The following is a 15959-nucleotide window of genomic DNA, read 5'->3' as shown; positions in this document are numbered from 1 at the left end:
GCTGACCGCAGGCGATGATCTGCATGCTCCTGGTGCTTTACTGCAGGCACAACATCATTACGTAACACACACACACAAACACACACTGCTCTTCTGTCTGTCATTGATTCATCTAGATATGAGGAGAATGTGATAAAAAAAATCTACATGATTTAAATGTTTAAAGGAAATGCTGGCATTAATGCTGTACTGTGTTTATGAAGTTAAATCATTTTCCCTGAAGTTACGTAGCAGGAACACTACTTGATGTTAGGATCCCAGACTTCGAAACTCCACATGACGTCAAGCAAACAAGTAACTAGAGCTGTGTTTACACTTGCACAAAGATGACAGATTTTTAATGTTGTATTACAGTATGTATAAAATGCATGTGTCTCTATTTATTAGTATTTAAAAATCATTGGATTGCCAAAATTTATTTAAGGTAAATGGCTACAAACTATTTATATGGGCTGGATTAAAACAAACAAATTAAACGTAGTAATGTTCAACTTTGTTTGTTTAAATTCTGCCAATAATAATTGAAATCCAATGAATATTTTTTAGATGAATTTACACAGAGTATTTGGATAGTGTTTTTAATGTAATGCTTGCATTAGCTATGATTCCAAAGAAAAAAAGGGAATTTTTAGGTGTTTGTACATGATAATGCAGACAACGACACATTCAGGAGCATAGAAACATGCTTCTTTAGCCCCTGTTCATGATTTGTATGAATACAAAAGCTTTGCTAGTGAAAGATACATTTTATTTCTTTACAATGAGGTGATAACTGCTATATATACATTATAACATTATATATATGGAGGAATGAATTAAGGGATGGATGGAAGGATGGATAGATGGATGGAGGAATGGGAAATAGGTGAATTAATGGATGGAGGGATGGAGCAATGGTTGGAGGAATGGATGGATGGAGCAATGGATGGAAGAATGGAGAGATGGTTAGAGGAATAGATGGAGGGATGGATAGAGTTGGATGGAGGGATAAAAAATGGATGAATGGACGAATGGAGCAATAGATAGAGGATTGCAGAAATATATGGATGGATAGATGGAGGATTGGATGTAGGGGTGGAAAATGGATGGACGGGTGGATGGGAGGATACATAGATGGAAGAATGACTAAAGGAATGGATAGAGAGATGGATAGATGGTTGGAGGAAAGGATAAAAAGATGAAGACATTGATGGAGGAATGGAGAGATGGTTAAAGGAATAGAAGGAAGGATGGATAAAGAAAAGGATGGAATGTTGGAAGAGTGGATAAATGGATGGGGAAATGGATGAGTGGTGCAATATATGTAGGAATAGATGGAGGAATGGATGGAGGGATACATGGGTGGATGGATGGAGGATTGGATGTAGTGGTTGACAAATGGATGGAGGGAAGAATGATAAGATTTGATGGAGGGATACATGGAAGAATGAATAAAGAGTTGGATGGACAGATGGATAATTGGATGGAGGGATGGAGTAATATATGAGGAAATGGATGGATGAATGGAGGGAGGGAGGATTGAATAAAGGAATGGAGGACTGGATGGCAGATAACCCGCCCTTCACACAAAGTACAATATTAAGTATTCTTTAAATACATTAAACAAATAAATGACAAACATTTATTCATTTAGCAGACACTTTCATAAAAGAAGCATTTTAAATGATCAGAGAGCAGCAGTCCTGTATATAAATGCTATCACAAGTCCTGCAGGTGGTGTAAATAACCTTACAATTAACCCAGCTATGTAATTATCAAAAATAGAGAGCTAAATAGTAGTGTTCAAAAGGTAGCATTAGCATATCTACTTTTTTCACAATGTAAAATAAAAAAATAAAGGATTTTTATTATTTAATTAATGATATTATAATTTTATAATAATACTTTCTGGGAAAAAAAAAAAAAAAAATTATATATATATATATATATATATATATATATATATATATATATATATATATATATATATATATATATATATATATATTTTTTTTTTTTTTTTTTTTTTGGTCTTGAATTTACAAATATATTTTTTACCTTTTAGGAACCATCTTAAGCCTCTTTCGGTAACCATAAAATATATATATAGAGTTGAAGTCAGAATTATTAAACCCCCCCCCCCCCCCCCTCGCCCCTTCTTCTTTTTTTAATATTTCCTAAATGATCCAGCCCAGTTAACCTAATTAACCAAGTTAAGCCTTTAAATGTCACTTTAAGCTGTATAGAAGTGTCTTGAAAAAATATCTAGTAAAACATTATTTACTGTCATCAAGGCAAAGATAAAATAAATCAGTTATTAGAAATGAGTTACTAAAACTATTATGATTAGAAATGTGTTGAAAAATCTTTTCTCAATTAAACAGAAATTGGAGAAAAAATAAATGGGGTTTAACAATTCAGGGGGGATGATGATTCTGACTTCAACTGTATATATTTTGTTTGTATTATGATTACTACATGAAACATCAAATAACAACTCTTAACTGGTCATTTTGCCACAATATCTTTAATTCTAGCTGCATTCTAACAGGCTTCATCACGCATTTTCAGCTGAAGCGCAGTGTCTCATGAACTTCACCTTTTTAAATGAACCACCAAGACTAGTCACCCCTACACAGTATTTGTGCTCTGCATGATTTCACCTATGCACACACAGCAGTGAACACACAAATGCACACACCTCCAGAGCAGTGTAGCGCCCAGGGGGCAATTACGGGTTCGGTGTCTTGTTCAAGGGCACCTCAGTCATGGGTAATTGAAGGTGGAAGAGAGAGCTGTACAGTACATTCACTCCCTTAACCTACAACTCCTGCAACCTCTGGGATACAAGTTCATCTCTTTAACCATTAGGTCAAAACTGCCCTATTATTTGTATTTGGTGAATTTGTTTTTTTTATTTCAATAATTTGCAGACTAGATGACATGTTTCCACAATGGTAGCAATTTTATTTAGATTTCCAATCATATAAAGGTACACAAGCTGTCACTGGGCTGGTACCATTTCAAAAGGTACACCATAGTGTATGGTACACTATAGTGTAAAGGTACACTATAGTAATGGTTTCAAAAGGTACACATTTTTACCTGAAGGGTCCATATTGGTATCTCAAAAGTATATATTAGTACCTAAACATTTTAAGAGGAACACTTTTGTACTTTTTAGGTACTAATATGTACCTCTGCTGTATTAATATGGACCTTTTAGGTAAACCACACCAGTGACAGCTCGTGTATCTTTATTTCTGAGAGTGTATACAGTAGCAGTTTAAGGGATATACACAGGAATGCAAATAAGTGGTCAGAATGAATGATGAAAATGAAATGTGCAGACTGTATGGCACTAGAAAAACACTTTTGTGGACCAGCATGTTCAGTTTCATTTTCATATCTCACATCTGCATCAATGGTAAGAATAGGAAGAATGTATATGGAGTAGAAGTCGCACCTGCAATCTGTTCCACCAGAATGCAACTGTCACGGAGACGATTTTTCTCTTAGGTGCCAAACCTTTCAAATCTTCAAAAAAATAAAAAATAAAATTAAAAAAAATTATATATATATATATATATATATATATATATATATATATATATATATATATATATATATATATATATATATATATATATATATATATTCTAATAAAAATAAATAAATAAATGGAGGAAGTCGAAATAGCACTATAGTGCAAAGTGTTTTTATTTACAGTGCTCAGAAGAAAAAATTCCCAAAAGATAATAACCAGCAAAACAAAACAAAACATATTTACAAGACAAGTAGCACTTGGCTAACGTTTTCTCTCTACAATTAAAGAAATCCGGTAATCAATTTACTTCTCCACACCACTCCACAACCTTACTCCTACATCCCACATCATACTGTGCTCACTCTGTCATTTTTATAGCAGGGGAAACTGCAATGGAATGGCTCGAACCATCACAGCAGGTAAGTATTAGGTAAATATATCTATACATATTTCTTTGATTAACATTTGAATTATATGTATACACTCCATTTGCATGCTATACAGTTTTACCCCATAACTAATTCTTTTTACATTTTCTAGTTTTTATAAACCCCTTTTGTTTAATTGTCCCTGACAAACTTTCTACCCCATACATACAACAAATAGGATCTCCGGCCAGCTGGCCCTTCTGCCCATGAGCAGTGCACGCTTGTGCATAAAATAAACGTTATAGGCTTTTTGGCCCCTTTGGCCTTCCATAGCCGTCATGGCACAGTTGGAAGATCCACGAGACGAGACAAACACAAACACAACTGAACAACAGGTAAGTGAATATGGTTGATTTAAGTGTTATTTATGCTTTGTGATAACGGATGTATTGCGTAAATATTAACTTGAATATGTGCGTGTTTGTCTGTATGTGTGCATTCCGGTAGCAGCACGACTACTGTGTGCACCCTGTGATCGGCTGATGGCGAGTATGGAATACAGTGATTAAATGGATGCGTGTGGAGGAAAAGTTTATATGCAGTCCTGCCAAAAGCCAGTGACAGCCTCCTTTGTCACAGCAATGTAGCCCTATATACATTTCAGGAGATCGCAAATTATGTATCCAGTACATATGGCTGCATTTTTTCTTTAAAACGAATGCTACGGGCGGTATGACCCTGTTCCATACAAGCTAAGCCTTTAAAGCTTATATAAGGGGCCAAATGATAAACTACACATGCTTGGTCAACAAAAAAGAAGGAAATTGGAATTACAAAATAAAGAAGAAAGAATTCGGAAATTAGAAGAAGATATATATTCAGATTTGTTAAATTCACATATAATTAAACAGGAGCTGCTCATTCTAAGAGCGCAGCATAATCAATTATCTGCAGCAAAAGCTGAAGCCAGTTTAAGGTGGTGGTGGTCCCACAAGGGGGCCTCAGTGAGTTTTGTAGTGGGTTGCATCATATTTGAAAAAATTCTTGGCAGTGGACAATTAGGAGAATGATCATGTTGCCTTAGTTCATTTTATCCTCTAGCTCACCGGTCCGTAGATCAATTGGTTCCATTTTATTAATTATCTGAATCTAAATGACCTTTTATTTTGAAAAGTCTTTTATTTTGAAAAATGACTATTTTCTCGCTTACATCTCAGTCACTTCAGCGCCCAAATTTAAATCACAAACAGCTAAATGAGTAAGAAACAGACGTCTTTGGAAAATTTCTTTGCTAATGACGGCAGCCTTTTAGGGGCTTCTCACATTTACGTATTTCTAAAGTTTGCATTAATTTGTTGTTTCAAATGGTGCGACGTGGATTGCGCGCACAAGCGGCGTGACGCGTTTGCACCAATGAACCCCGGGCGCACGCAAGTCATGTGACAAGAATTGACTGATCAGCTTCAGCTTGTATGGAAAATTGACATTTCGGTAAATTTAATTTTCTCAGACAAACACAGAACACCCAAACACTGCAGTGCTTTGTACTTTTCCCCGTAAATAAAACTTGTATCAGAGCGACAGCAATGTTTTGTCAGCTTGTCATCTTCTGATAATACGGTTGATGATCGCCTAAAAACCTACGAAACACCTAACATGTGTATGGATGTTTCCCAGTGATGGGTTGCAGCTTAATAAAACTTTATCCAAATTCTTCCAATTGTTATATAATACAGAATCTACAGAACAGAGTATGGATCAAACTTTATTTTTAGATAGTCCTTTGATTCCTTCTATAAGCAGTGAAGCCAAAAAAAAAAAAAAAACTGGAGGAATCTCTAACTAGTAAAGTACATTTAAATGCTATAGCATTTCATTTCATGTAGTCAATATGAAAAGTGGTAAACAACTGGGGTAGACGGAATAGGTAGGTCAGTCGATCGTTCAGTTAAACAACCAACAACAGCCTCTGGTGGGTTTACACATAAACAGCAGGTGCGAATGGCACTAACGAGAGAAATTTGAAATCTCAAAAAGTGTACACAGCGGCCTCTGGTGGATTCCGGAAAACAAAAACTGCTAAATATTTAGCTTCTAGGACATTTCTGGCGCTCTCCAGACATGTATATAGGGGTACGTTTTCATACCCAGAATGAGCCTGGGTTGCTAATAGACTATAATGAACTAATGGAGCCTTACTGAAAGTGTGATCAATAAATTCTATATGATGTCCTGATGTCCACTTATAGGCCAACCATGCTTTTCTGCAATTAAATATCCAAGTCGTGGCTTAAAATGCCACATAAATTAACATAATATCATTTCAAGCAAAATTCTGAACAAACGTAGTGCATAGGTCTCAAACTCGATTCCTGGAGGGCCGCAGCTCAGCACAGTTTTGCTCCAACCCTATCAAACACAGCTCATCCAAATAATTGAGGTGTTCAAATAAGTCATGAACATCTTCATTAATTGGATCTGCAGTGTTTGATCAGGCTCGGAGCAAAATTGTGCAGAGCTGCCCTCCAGGAATTGAGTTTGAGACCTATGATGTAGTGAAAGTCCAGCTTGTGATGCAAACATCTATATTTGGAGTGATTGTAATGTATTGCAAACTAAACTCAATCTTCTTCTGTTGATCAGCATCATTTCAGGACACATTTGCAGATTTACTCTGATTTTAATGAGTGTCAAGACTGGCACTCTGAATTTGCACTTTGTGATCTGACTAGCAAAATACTCAAGAAAAGAAGTTTGTATTCAAAGTCAAAGAGCAAACAACTGCAGTGTTTGTTTTTTTTTACTACAAAGAGCCAGACTGCAGTACACACATTCACTGACATTACGTTTTTATTGTGCGCTCAAAATGCAATTGAACCAGCAGAGACCCTCGCTTTACAAAACAACACCTCTGGAATAGAATAATTCAAAGCTGGCTTTGTTTTATTCATCTCAGTCAGGGACTGTAAATCTCCCACTGTAACAACCATCACTGACTCGTGTAGGTAAAGACTGTGACAATAAATCAATAATTGCTTTGCTGAAAGTTTAATATTAAATGCGCTGTGCTTTGGGATATATGCCATATTTTATGCACAAAACAAACAAAAAGAAAAAAGCAATCCAAGTTTAGAGACTGTATAATTGCCAGTGTGAAGCTAGTATGTGAACTGAGAATATATGGCAGAAAAAAGGACATGATTTGCAAGAATTGCACAACTTTTAATGCCTTTTCACTGCTCTGTCCTTGAGTCTCGCAGGATTCCTTTCTTTCAGGAGCTTATATTGGCAACTTAATTAGCAGTTTAAAAATATTCTACTTGGATCGCCGGCTTTGTGTAAATGTTATAATGGTGCCAGCGGTTTGTAACTGTAGTAAAGTTAAAGTGTCGTTTTTCAATGTTAAACACTTTATGCTGAAGTTCAATGTGCAGAGATGATTACAAACACACTGAAGAAATCATTTTCTCTCTATAAACACTGTCTCCTTTGAAATATTTCTCTAATTTTAGCAGTAAATATCCTAAAACAATAAAGTCAGCTATTAAAGAGATTATCCAGATCTAGATCACCAGATAAAAGGGAAAAAAAAAAAGATTTTCACTTCTTGCTTACTTCCAAACCTGTATGAGATTTTATTGGTTTTATTGTTAAGACAAATATTTTAAAAATTTTTAGGATATTTTTTGTTGTTGTTGGAGACCAAACAACTTATGGTAAACACTGATTTTATTTTATTAATTTATTTATTTTCTATCGGCTTAGTCCTTTCTTTCATCAAGGGTCACCACAGCGCGATGAATGATCAACTTATCCAGCATAGGTTTTACACAGCTACCCAGCACTGGGAAACACGCATACACACTCACTTTCAAACACATACACTACAGACAATTAGCTTACCCAGTTTACCCATACTATGTCGTTGGATTTTGGGAAAACCGTAGCAACCAGAGGAAACCCACGGCAACACGGGGAGAACATGCAAATTTCACACAGAAATGCCAACTGACCCAGTCGGGACTCAAAAAAGCGATGATCTTGCTGTGAGGGCACAGTATTGACCGCTGAGCCACGAAGCCGCTTTATATTTAATTAATTAATTTAATTATTTGTTTTTGTTTTTTTACAATTTATTTTATTTTATTTTAAATTATGTTTTATTTTTAACATTTTTACATTTTTTTCTTTTAAATATATTTTTCTTTTCTTTTTAATAATTTTCTTTTATTTTTTTATTTATTTTCTTTTATTTTTTATTATTTTCTTTTTTTATTTAATTTAACTTAACTTAATTCAATTCAATTCAATTCAATTCAATTCAATTCAATTCAATTTAATTTAATTTAATTTAATTTAATTTAATTTAATTTAATTTAATTCAATTTAATTTAATTTAATTTAATTTATTGAGTTATTGTTTTATTACCAACATACTTTGAAACATTATTTTGTCTTCAGAATAGAAAATTTTCACTAATAAACATTAATTACATTAACATTATTAAACATTTAATGCGCATTTAAACTTTTAATCTACAGCCGCATAAAAAAGTCAAGAATTAAATAAATAAATAAATAAATAGTTAATTTGTTATTTAAATTAGTTGTAAATTTGTATTCTTATTGTTACTGTCATTAATAGTATAATAATAATAATAATAATAATATAATAATAATAATATTAATAACAACACTAATCATTTTGTATAACTCAAGGACACAAATGTAAAAAGTAATAATGAATAAATGAATGAATAAATAAACAATTAAATAATTAAATAAATAAATAATAATTCATTTATTTATTCATTTATTTTTCTTTCAACTTAGTCTCTTTATTAATCAGGGGTCGCCACAGGGGAATGAACCACCAACTTATCCAGCATGTTTTAGGCAGCTGATGCCCTTCCAGCCACAACCCAACACTGGTAAACACCCATACACACTTGCATTCACACACACACTATGGCCAATTTATCTTATTTAATTCACCTATAGTGCATGTCTTTGGACTGTGGGGTAAACCGGAGCACCCGGAGGAAACCCACGTGAACAAGAGGAGAACATGCAAACTCCACACAGAAATGCCAACTGTAATTGCCAATAATGCCAATTTAATCAATTTAATTTAATCAATTACTCTAGCATAGTGCTTTTATTGCCACACAAAATCCTTTTTTTAGGGGGAATCTGCTTAATCCACCAGTTTAAAAAATAAATATGAACACATGCCAAATTATAAACAGAATAAGAAAACAACTAAACAAACAACTTCTGTTATGTCAGAAGCTTGAGAAAACAACTAGGTCCCCCATGTCAAAATTACACAAAAACACAAAACAAAAAATGCACTATGACAAAAACATCTGTACTTTCCACTAGAGAAAGTCATGCTCTATGAAAGATTAAGATATGCCAGTAAATAGAGTCATTTTTGATTTCATGCTGACTTAAGAAAAAATCTAAAAAGTCCGATGATATGAGAAGATGGTTAGAACATTGACCTGTGAGCTGAACGTCCGGATCCTCTGTGTTCTGCAGATTCGGCACAGCGGGGAACAATCTAGCGGACCTGGCAGAATGAAAACTTCCTCGCTGTGGTGTTTTTCAGCGGTGCTCGGGCCCCTAAGGGAAGTAATGTTGCCTTTTGAAGTCTGCTAAGCCTTCATGTCCTAGATTTCTTTCATTAAAAGCACAGGTTGTACAAAGCACTGTGAGGGCTTTCATTTAGAGGAGCAGTTCTGGCATATGTCACTCATTCTGCTCCGCTCTCACATAAGACATGTCAATGTGCGGATGGTTTGTTGCTTCCGCTTCGCAATTGACAAGCATGACTTTCTTTTCTTTCTTTTTTCGGGGGGGCCAGTGGCACTAGTAAGCACAGCCCTTTGAGATCAAGGAAACAGCATCTTCTTTATCGCATGGAACATCTGCTAAAGCTAATTATGCTGGCATGACAAAGCCAAAATACCGATCTGCTATTAAAGCTGCTTCTGCTGAGATTAAATTTTGAAGTGCATCTCTTCCTAGAGTTTTTACCAAATTCAGATCTGACTTTCAAACTAGTCTGACTCAAGTTTCTATATCCTTTCTGACTGACCAGACTTATGGCTTGTGTAAAACAGAACAATAAATATAACACATGGAAATTCATTAAGTGTGTCAAGACTACAGAAAACATCTTCCAGTATATGTAACAATGTGTTAAAACAGGCTAAGTCATGCTAAGCAATGTTAATCAATGTTGTCAATATATTAAGCATGCTAAAAACAATAGAAAAGCAATAGAAAAAAACATCTTACAGGAACAATAAACGTGTTAATGTCATGCTAAGTAATGTAAGCATGCTAAAAACAGTAGCAGCATGCAAATTCATTATAATGTTTATTCGTGTCACAAACATGCATGAAGTGCATCTCTTCCTAGAGCTATCTTCTAAAGAAAACATCTTACAGTAACAATAGGTTACTTAGCGTCATGCTAAGTAATGTTAGCAACACACTATCCTATGGTTTCAATATGACAAGCATGCTAAAAAAACATTAGCAACATGCTTATTCATGTTACAAACATGTTACAAACATGCTTAAACTGCATCTCTTCTTTCTTACAAAACCCAGATCAGACGTTCAAACTAGCCTGACTCAAGTTTCTATATGCTTTCCTTTCTGACTGACCAGATATATGGCTTATGTAAAACAGAGCAATACATAAAACACCTAATCTCATTAAGTGTGTCAAAACTAAATAAAACATTTTACAGCAGTGATTCTCAACCATGTTCCTGGAGGACCACCAACACTGCATGTTTTGGATATCTCTTTTGTCTGTTACACCAATTACAGGTCCTTCAGTCTCTGCTAACGAGCTGATGATCTGAATCAGGTGTGTTTGGTCAAGGAGACATGGAAATGTGCAGAGCTGACGGTCCTCCAGGAACGTGGTTGAGAAACACTGCCTTACAGTATACAATATGTTAAAACAAGGTAACGTCATGCAAGTAAAATGAGCAACATGTTAATCTATGGCATCAAGTCAAGCATGCTAAAAACAATAGCAAGATGCTAACATTATATCAACATGCTTATGTTACAAACATGCAAGCAACATGCTAATATGTTAACACATGATAAACATATGCTAGCAACATGCTAATTCAAGTAAGAAGCATAAAAATATTTTAGCAACAAACTTAACTATAAAACATAAACAATTACACATGGTACATTAAAACAAATGGTAATTAATGCATGAAACATGGCAATTCATGCTTTTAGCATCATCATTCTAAAAAATATGCTTTTCATGCTAAATATGCTAACTATACCTGGTAGTTAATTTAAAAACATCCTAGCAATGTGTTAAATGCTAAAAAGCATAACAACATGCTAAATATATTAACAATGAGGTAAAACATGGTACATTAAACATGCTAATGTAGATATACATCTACAATCAAAATATCAAACATGCTAACAACATGCTAATCAATGTTCGCTCAAGTAAAATCTTCAAACTTTAAATAATTCAAGTTTCTAATTTGGCAAAGGAACAGTCCTGATGAAGAAGCGGCTCCTGGAGTCTCCAGGTGGGAAATCATCAGAGCTCCTCACGAATATTAACAGTGTCTTTCACAAAGTTTGACATGAGAAGAATAATTATGGGTTGAATTACTTGTGCCCCCCCCAACCCCCCAGTAAGCAATCAACTGAGTGGAGGAAACAGAGCTCACAAATTCTACTGTATGTCAAAACATTAAGTCTTACAGTGTCAATACATGCTACAAAACATGATGGGAGAGAGTACAGGAGAACATTATACAGTACGTAAAAAATCATTTTTGAATTATTTAGCAAAAACAAACATTAGGCCACACATTGCTGTACTTTGTGTTATAGGAACACTCCACTTTATTGGAAATAGGCTAATTTTACAACTCCCTTATAGTTGAAAAAAGATAAAAAGTACACAAAAGAAGTATATCTAAAGTTAAAAGTGCTGCTTACAGAGCTGGATTAGGGTTAGGGTATCTGGATAGGGTAGCTGGATATCAGCTTGATTGGAATTAAAAACCGTTTTGTTATTGCTCCCAGAAAACTCCCGTAATTTCAACCCGATGCATAGTACAGACAACCAGACATCCCTATCCACCCCCCCCAACCACCACCCCCCCCAACACACACACCCCCCTCACCGGTCCTCAGCTTTTTGGTACAATCTATAACCCCCCTGAATCAATGATTTTTGTATAATATCCAATCGCAGCGGCTGCATGAAACCCAGTGCATACTAAAGACACTCAGACATGGTAAAAATCTGACGAGGGCTTTTCTTTTTATAGATTGAAACTGTAGGTTGCTTTGAAAACCCTATTGGTTGGATTTAGGGAAGATGAAGGGTGGGACAGTAGATCGGTCAGTCAGTCAGTTAGTCAGTCAGTCAACAGTGGCCTCCTGGGAAACGTACCCCCAAAAAACGTACCTCCTGGGACGTATTTGGTGTTCTCCAGAAATGTATGTAGAGTACATTTACAGAATGAGCCTGGATTGGTTTGGACTGTAAGAGAAACAAGAGCACCCTTAAGGAAACCAATGTGCACACGTTAGCGTGAACTGTTTCTTTAAAAAAAAAAAAAAAAAAAAAATTCTAAACAAAGGTCTAGAATTTACAAAAAAAAAAAAAACATAAAATTAAGAAAGCACTAAAAGCTGTTCCGCTTACATAACTCACACCAGCAGAAAATAACACAAACCGCTGTTCCTTAAACAAAAGTTGCTTTATGAGGCGCATCTTCCACACGAGGGTGATTGTACCCATAAAGACTCATCCCCGAGTTAAGCTTAACAGTCAAAACAATATTGTCTGAATGACCACTGCAGTATAATGTTATTGCAGACGAGCTCCTGCTGCTGAATGAGAAGGCAGCTTTATGTGTGATGTCTCATCTCGATGGCTCCTAAAGGCAACTGCAGGTGTAAAAGTTGCATTAGCATCAGCTGTCTCCTTGATTTCCTCATAGGAGATCATAACACAGATATGACCCAGTTTATTACCCGCATGGAAGGAAGTGTTCGATGTTCATTTAAGAAATACAGCTGTGTTATAGAGCCGTAACCATAATTTATGTGTCGCCTCAAAGCATTCTCAAATCATTCATAAAGATATTGTTATTCAATTATGAGTGTTTGGAAAACCCCAGAGCCTTTTTTTTACTGAGACTGACAGGAAAAGGTGGATGACTTTCGCTCATAAAAACAAGCATAGAGTGGATTTTCACCACCAAAAATAAAAAGTTGTAATGATGTGCATTTGAAGCCAATTGAGCTTATTTAATACAAAGTGAAGAAAACAAATCGGGAATACACTGATACAGAATTTCTGACTGATACTGATAAGTCTTTAGATTTAGAGACTGATTACCAAAATATTAACCAATACATATAAATATTACTATTTTTTTTCTGCATGATGATGAAAACAAAAGGTGTAAACAACTGATTTTATTTACTTCAAAAAATTTTAAATGATTTCTGAACCTAGTATTAACTACTCTTTTCGATTGGCTTTTTTCCCACACACACACACACACACACACACACACGCACACACGCACACACGCACGCACACACGCACACATACACACACACACACATATATATTTTTATATATGTTATATATATATATATATATATATATATATATATATATATATATATATATATATATATATATATATAACAATCACAACAAAACCAACAGAAATTACACATCATTTATACATGACCAATACATTAGGCAAGGCTGATGCGCAACTGACGTTTTGACACAGTGTCAAAATCCCGAAGCACAAGTGTTTTGAAACACAGCACCGAAAAATTATCTGAAACACCCAGGTCACGTGACTAAGGTGATTTGAAACACCAGGTCATGTGACTAAAGCGATTCAAAGCATCAGACATTTCAGAAGCCTTTCAGCGCCCAGCGAATCTGCGTTTGATTGACAGGGTCGAAAAAAAAAAGTCTCATGTAACCTAGTGGACTCTGCATGCGCACAGAGTAACTGTGATGCAAATGTCCCCAGTTCGAATCCCAACTTGTACAAATACAAAAATTGTAACATTGTATTTTGATATTGTTATTTTTTTTATGACCCAAACAAAGCATATTTATTCAAACTCACAAGTGTACATTGGGATGTCAGACCATTGTAAAACAAAACATTATAAGAACATACCTTTTAAAAACGAATATCTATAGCTGCATCAACCTGGATTCGAACCCATTATCTTTGCATGCTAGTCAGGAACTTTCACCGCTCCATTAAATCACTTGAAACCCCAATGCTTCGACGTGAGATATAATTCCTCAATTTGCATAACTGTTTCTTAGCTTAAGCTGTTTCAGAGCATTACATAAAAATGACCACTAGGTGTCACTGAGACGGGTTTCGGAAAGTTTCGAAGCTTTGACTTATTTGCATTGACTGTTTAATGTCAAAGGTTAAAAGTGAGAATTGGTCCTTTAACTAAAGTGTTGCTAACATTTTTGATACTTTTGTATTTAGCCTAATCTTTATACTTAAGTTATTTCCAAGTCACGATTATTGCTATAATGGAAAATCATTCAAATATTTAAAAAACTGACAAGCTTAATAGTAGAAAAACTGTCCAGGTTTAGCTTTTAAGATACATTTCTTGTTTAAAACACAGAGTGTGTTTTATTAATTATGACAGTCTAAATATAATACATGAAGCAAACTATGTGAGGAAAATTAAACCATAAATTTGAGCTGACAGCCTCCTAATTAGTGTTTGCATGATTGTGTAATGATTCTGGTTAAATAAAACAAAATGTCTCTAAGAAAATAATTATGATTATACATTTTGAGCAAAAAGCATGATAATTAGTCAGACTATTATCATGCAGCCCTGTAGTGTTGATTTCATTATTTCAATTTGACTTTTAACTGTAAAAAGTTGATTTAATCAGTCCAAAAACTATATTATATTATATTATATTATATTATATTATATTATATTATATTATATTATATTATATTATATTATATTATATTATATTATATTATTTTATATTATTCAAATATTAATCTGGGATTTCTATTTTAGGGTGGACTAGCCTTTCAAGAGTTTGGACCCTATATGAGCTCATTTGTACCATTTCCGACAGTATGCCATCATAAATTATAAAAATAACCAATTGAAGAAGGCTTTAAGAAGAATAATCAATAAAATAAGCAATAAAAGATGGCTTTTATTATTTAAATGGACAAATTCTGACTGACGAAATGAACAAATGAATGGTTTGTTATTTGCCTATAACCTACAGTTTTTCATTTAAAACAAGTTTTAACAGATTGCAATTTTTTTGTTGTTGTTTGTTTCGTTTTTTAAGATGGATGATAATTAAAATTAGCAAAAGTTTTAAACTTTTTACATTTTGAAACTTAAAGATAAGTATATTTTCATATTTCTAAAATTCAAATTTCATTACATTATATATAAAACTATAATAACTTTCAGTTTAAATGCACATTTGTAAATAAACATATTTTTGTAAACAAAAAATTGTATGATAAGCACTTTGACAAAAATGTAGGAAGTACTTCTGTTGCATCAAAAAGTATGGTAATAAAAACCATCCGACAAGGTAATCCATCACAAATTAGTGCTTAAAATGCCACTAAAAGCAGTATTTGAACCTCAAATAACTGCAAAAAGGTCCACTTTTTGAGAAAAAAGAACCACCCCTATTAATAGGCTGGCTATGGGACTGTGCCTATTACAGTGAAGGAAGTAAGTGTTGAACACGTCACCGTTTTTCTCAGAAAACATACTTCTAAAGGTGTCGTTGGCTTGAAATGTTCACCAGATGTTGGTAACAACCTAAGAAATCCATACATGCAAAGAAAAGAAATCGAATAACTTTTTCGAATTTAGTTGTGTGATAAAATGAAATGACACAGGGAAAAGTATTAAACACACAAAGAGAGGGAGGTGCAGAAAGGTAGTGAAAGCCCAGACTGCAGCTAAAATCGCTCAGT

At 34.3% G+C, this 15959-nt stretch overlaps 1 protein-coding gene across 6 annotated transcripts in view; it reads right to left on the bottom strand.

Moving 5' to 3' along the window:
- Window positions 1–15959, bottom strand: part of LOC147833028 (uncharacterized) — a 425349-nt gene that overhangs the window by 190056 nt on the left and 219334 nt on the right. The window lies entirely within an intron of this gene.

This window comes from Danio rerio, chromosome 17 (genome assembly GCF_052040795.2).
Source record: "Danio rerio strain M-AB ecotype USA chromosome 17, GRCz13ab, whole genome shotgun sequence".
NCBI lineage: Eukaryota > Metazoa > Chordata > Actinopteri > Cypriniformes > Danionidae > Danio > Danio rerio.
Note: the sequence above shows the minus strand (reverse complement) of the source record. Positions and strands in the feature narration are given on the sequence as shown.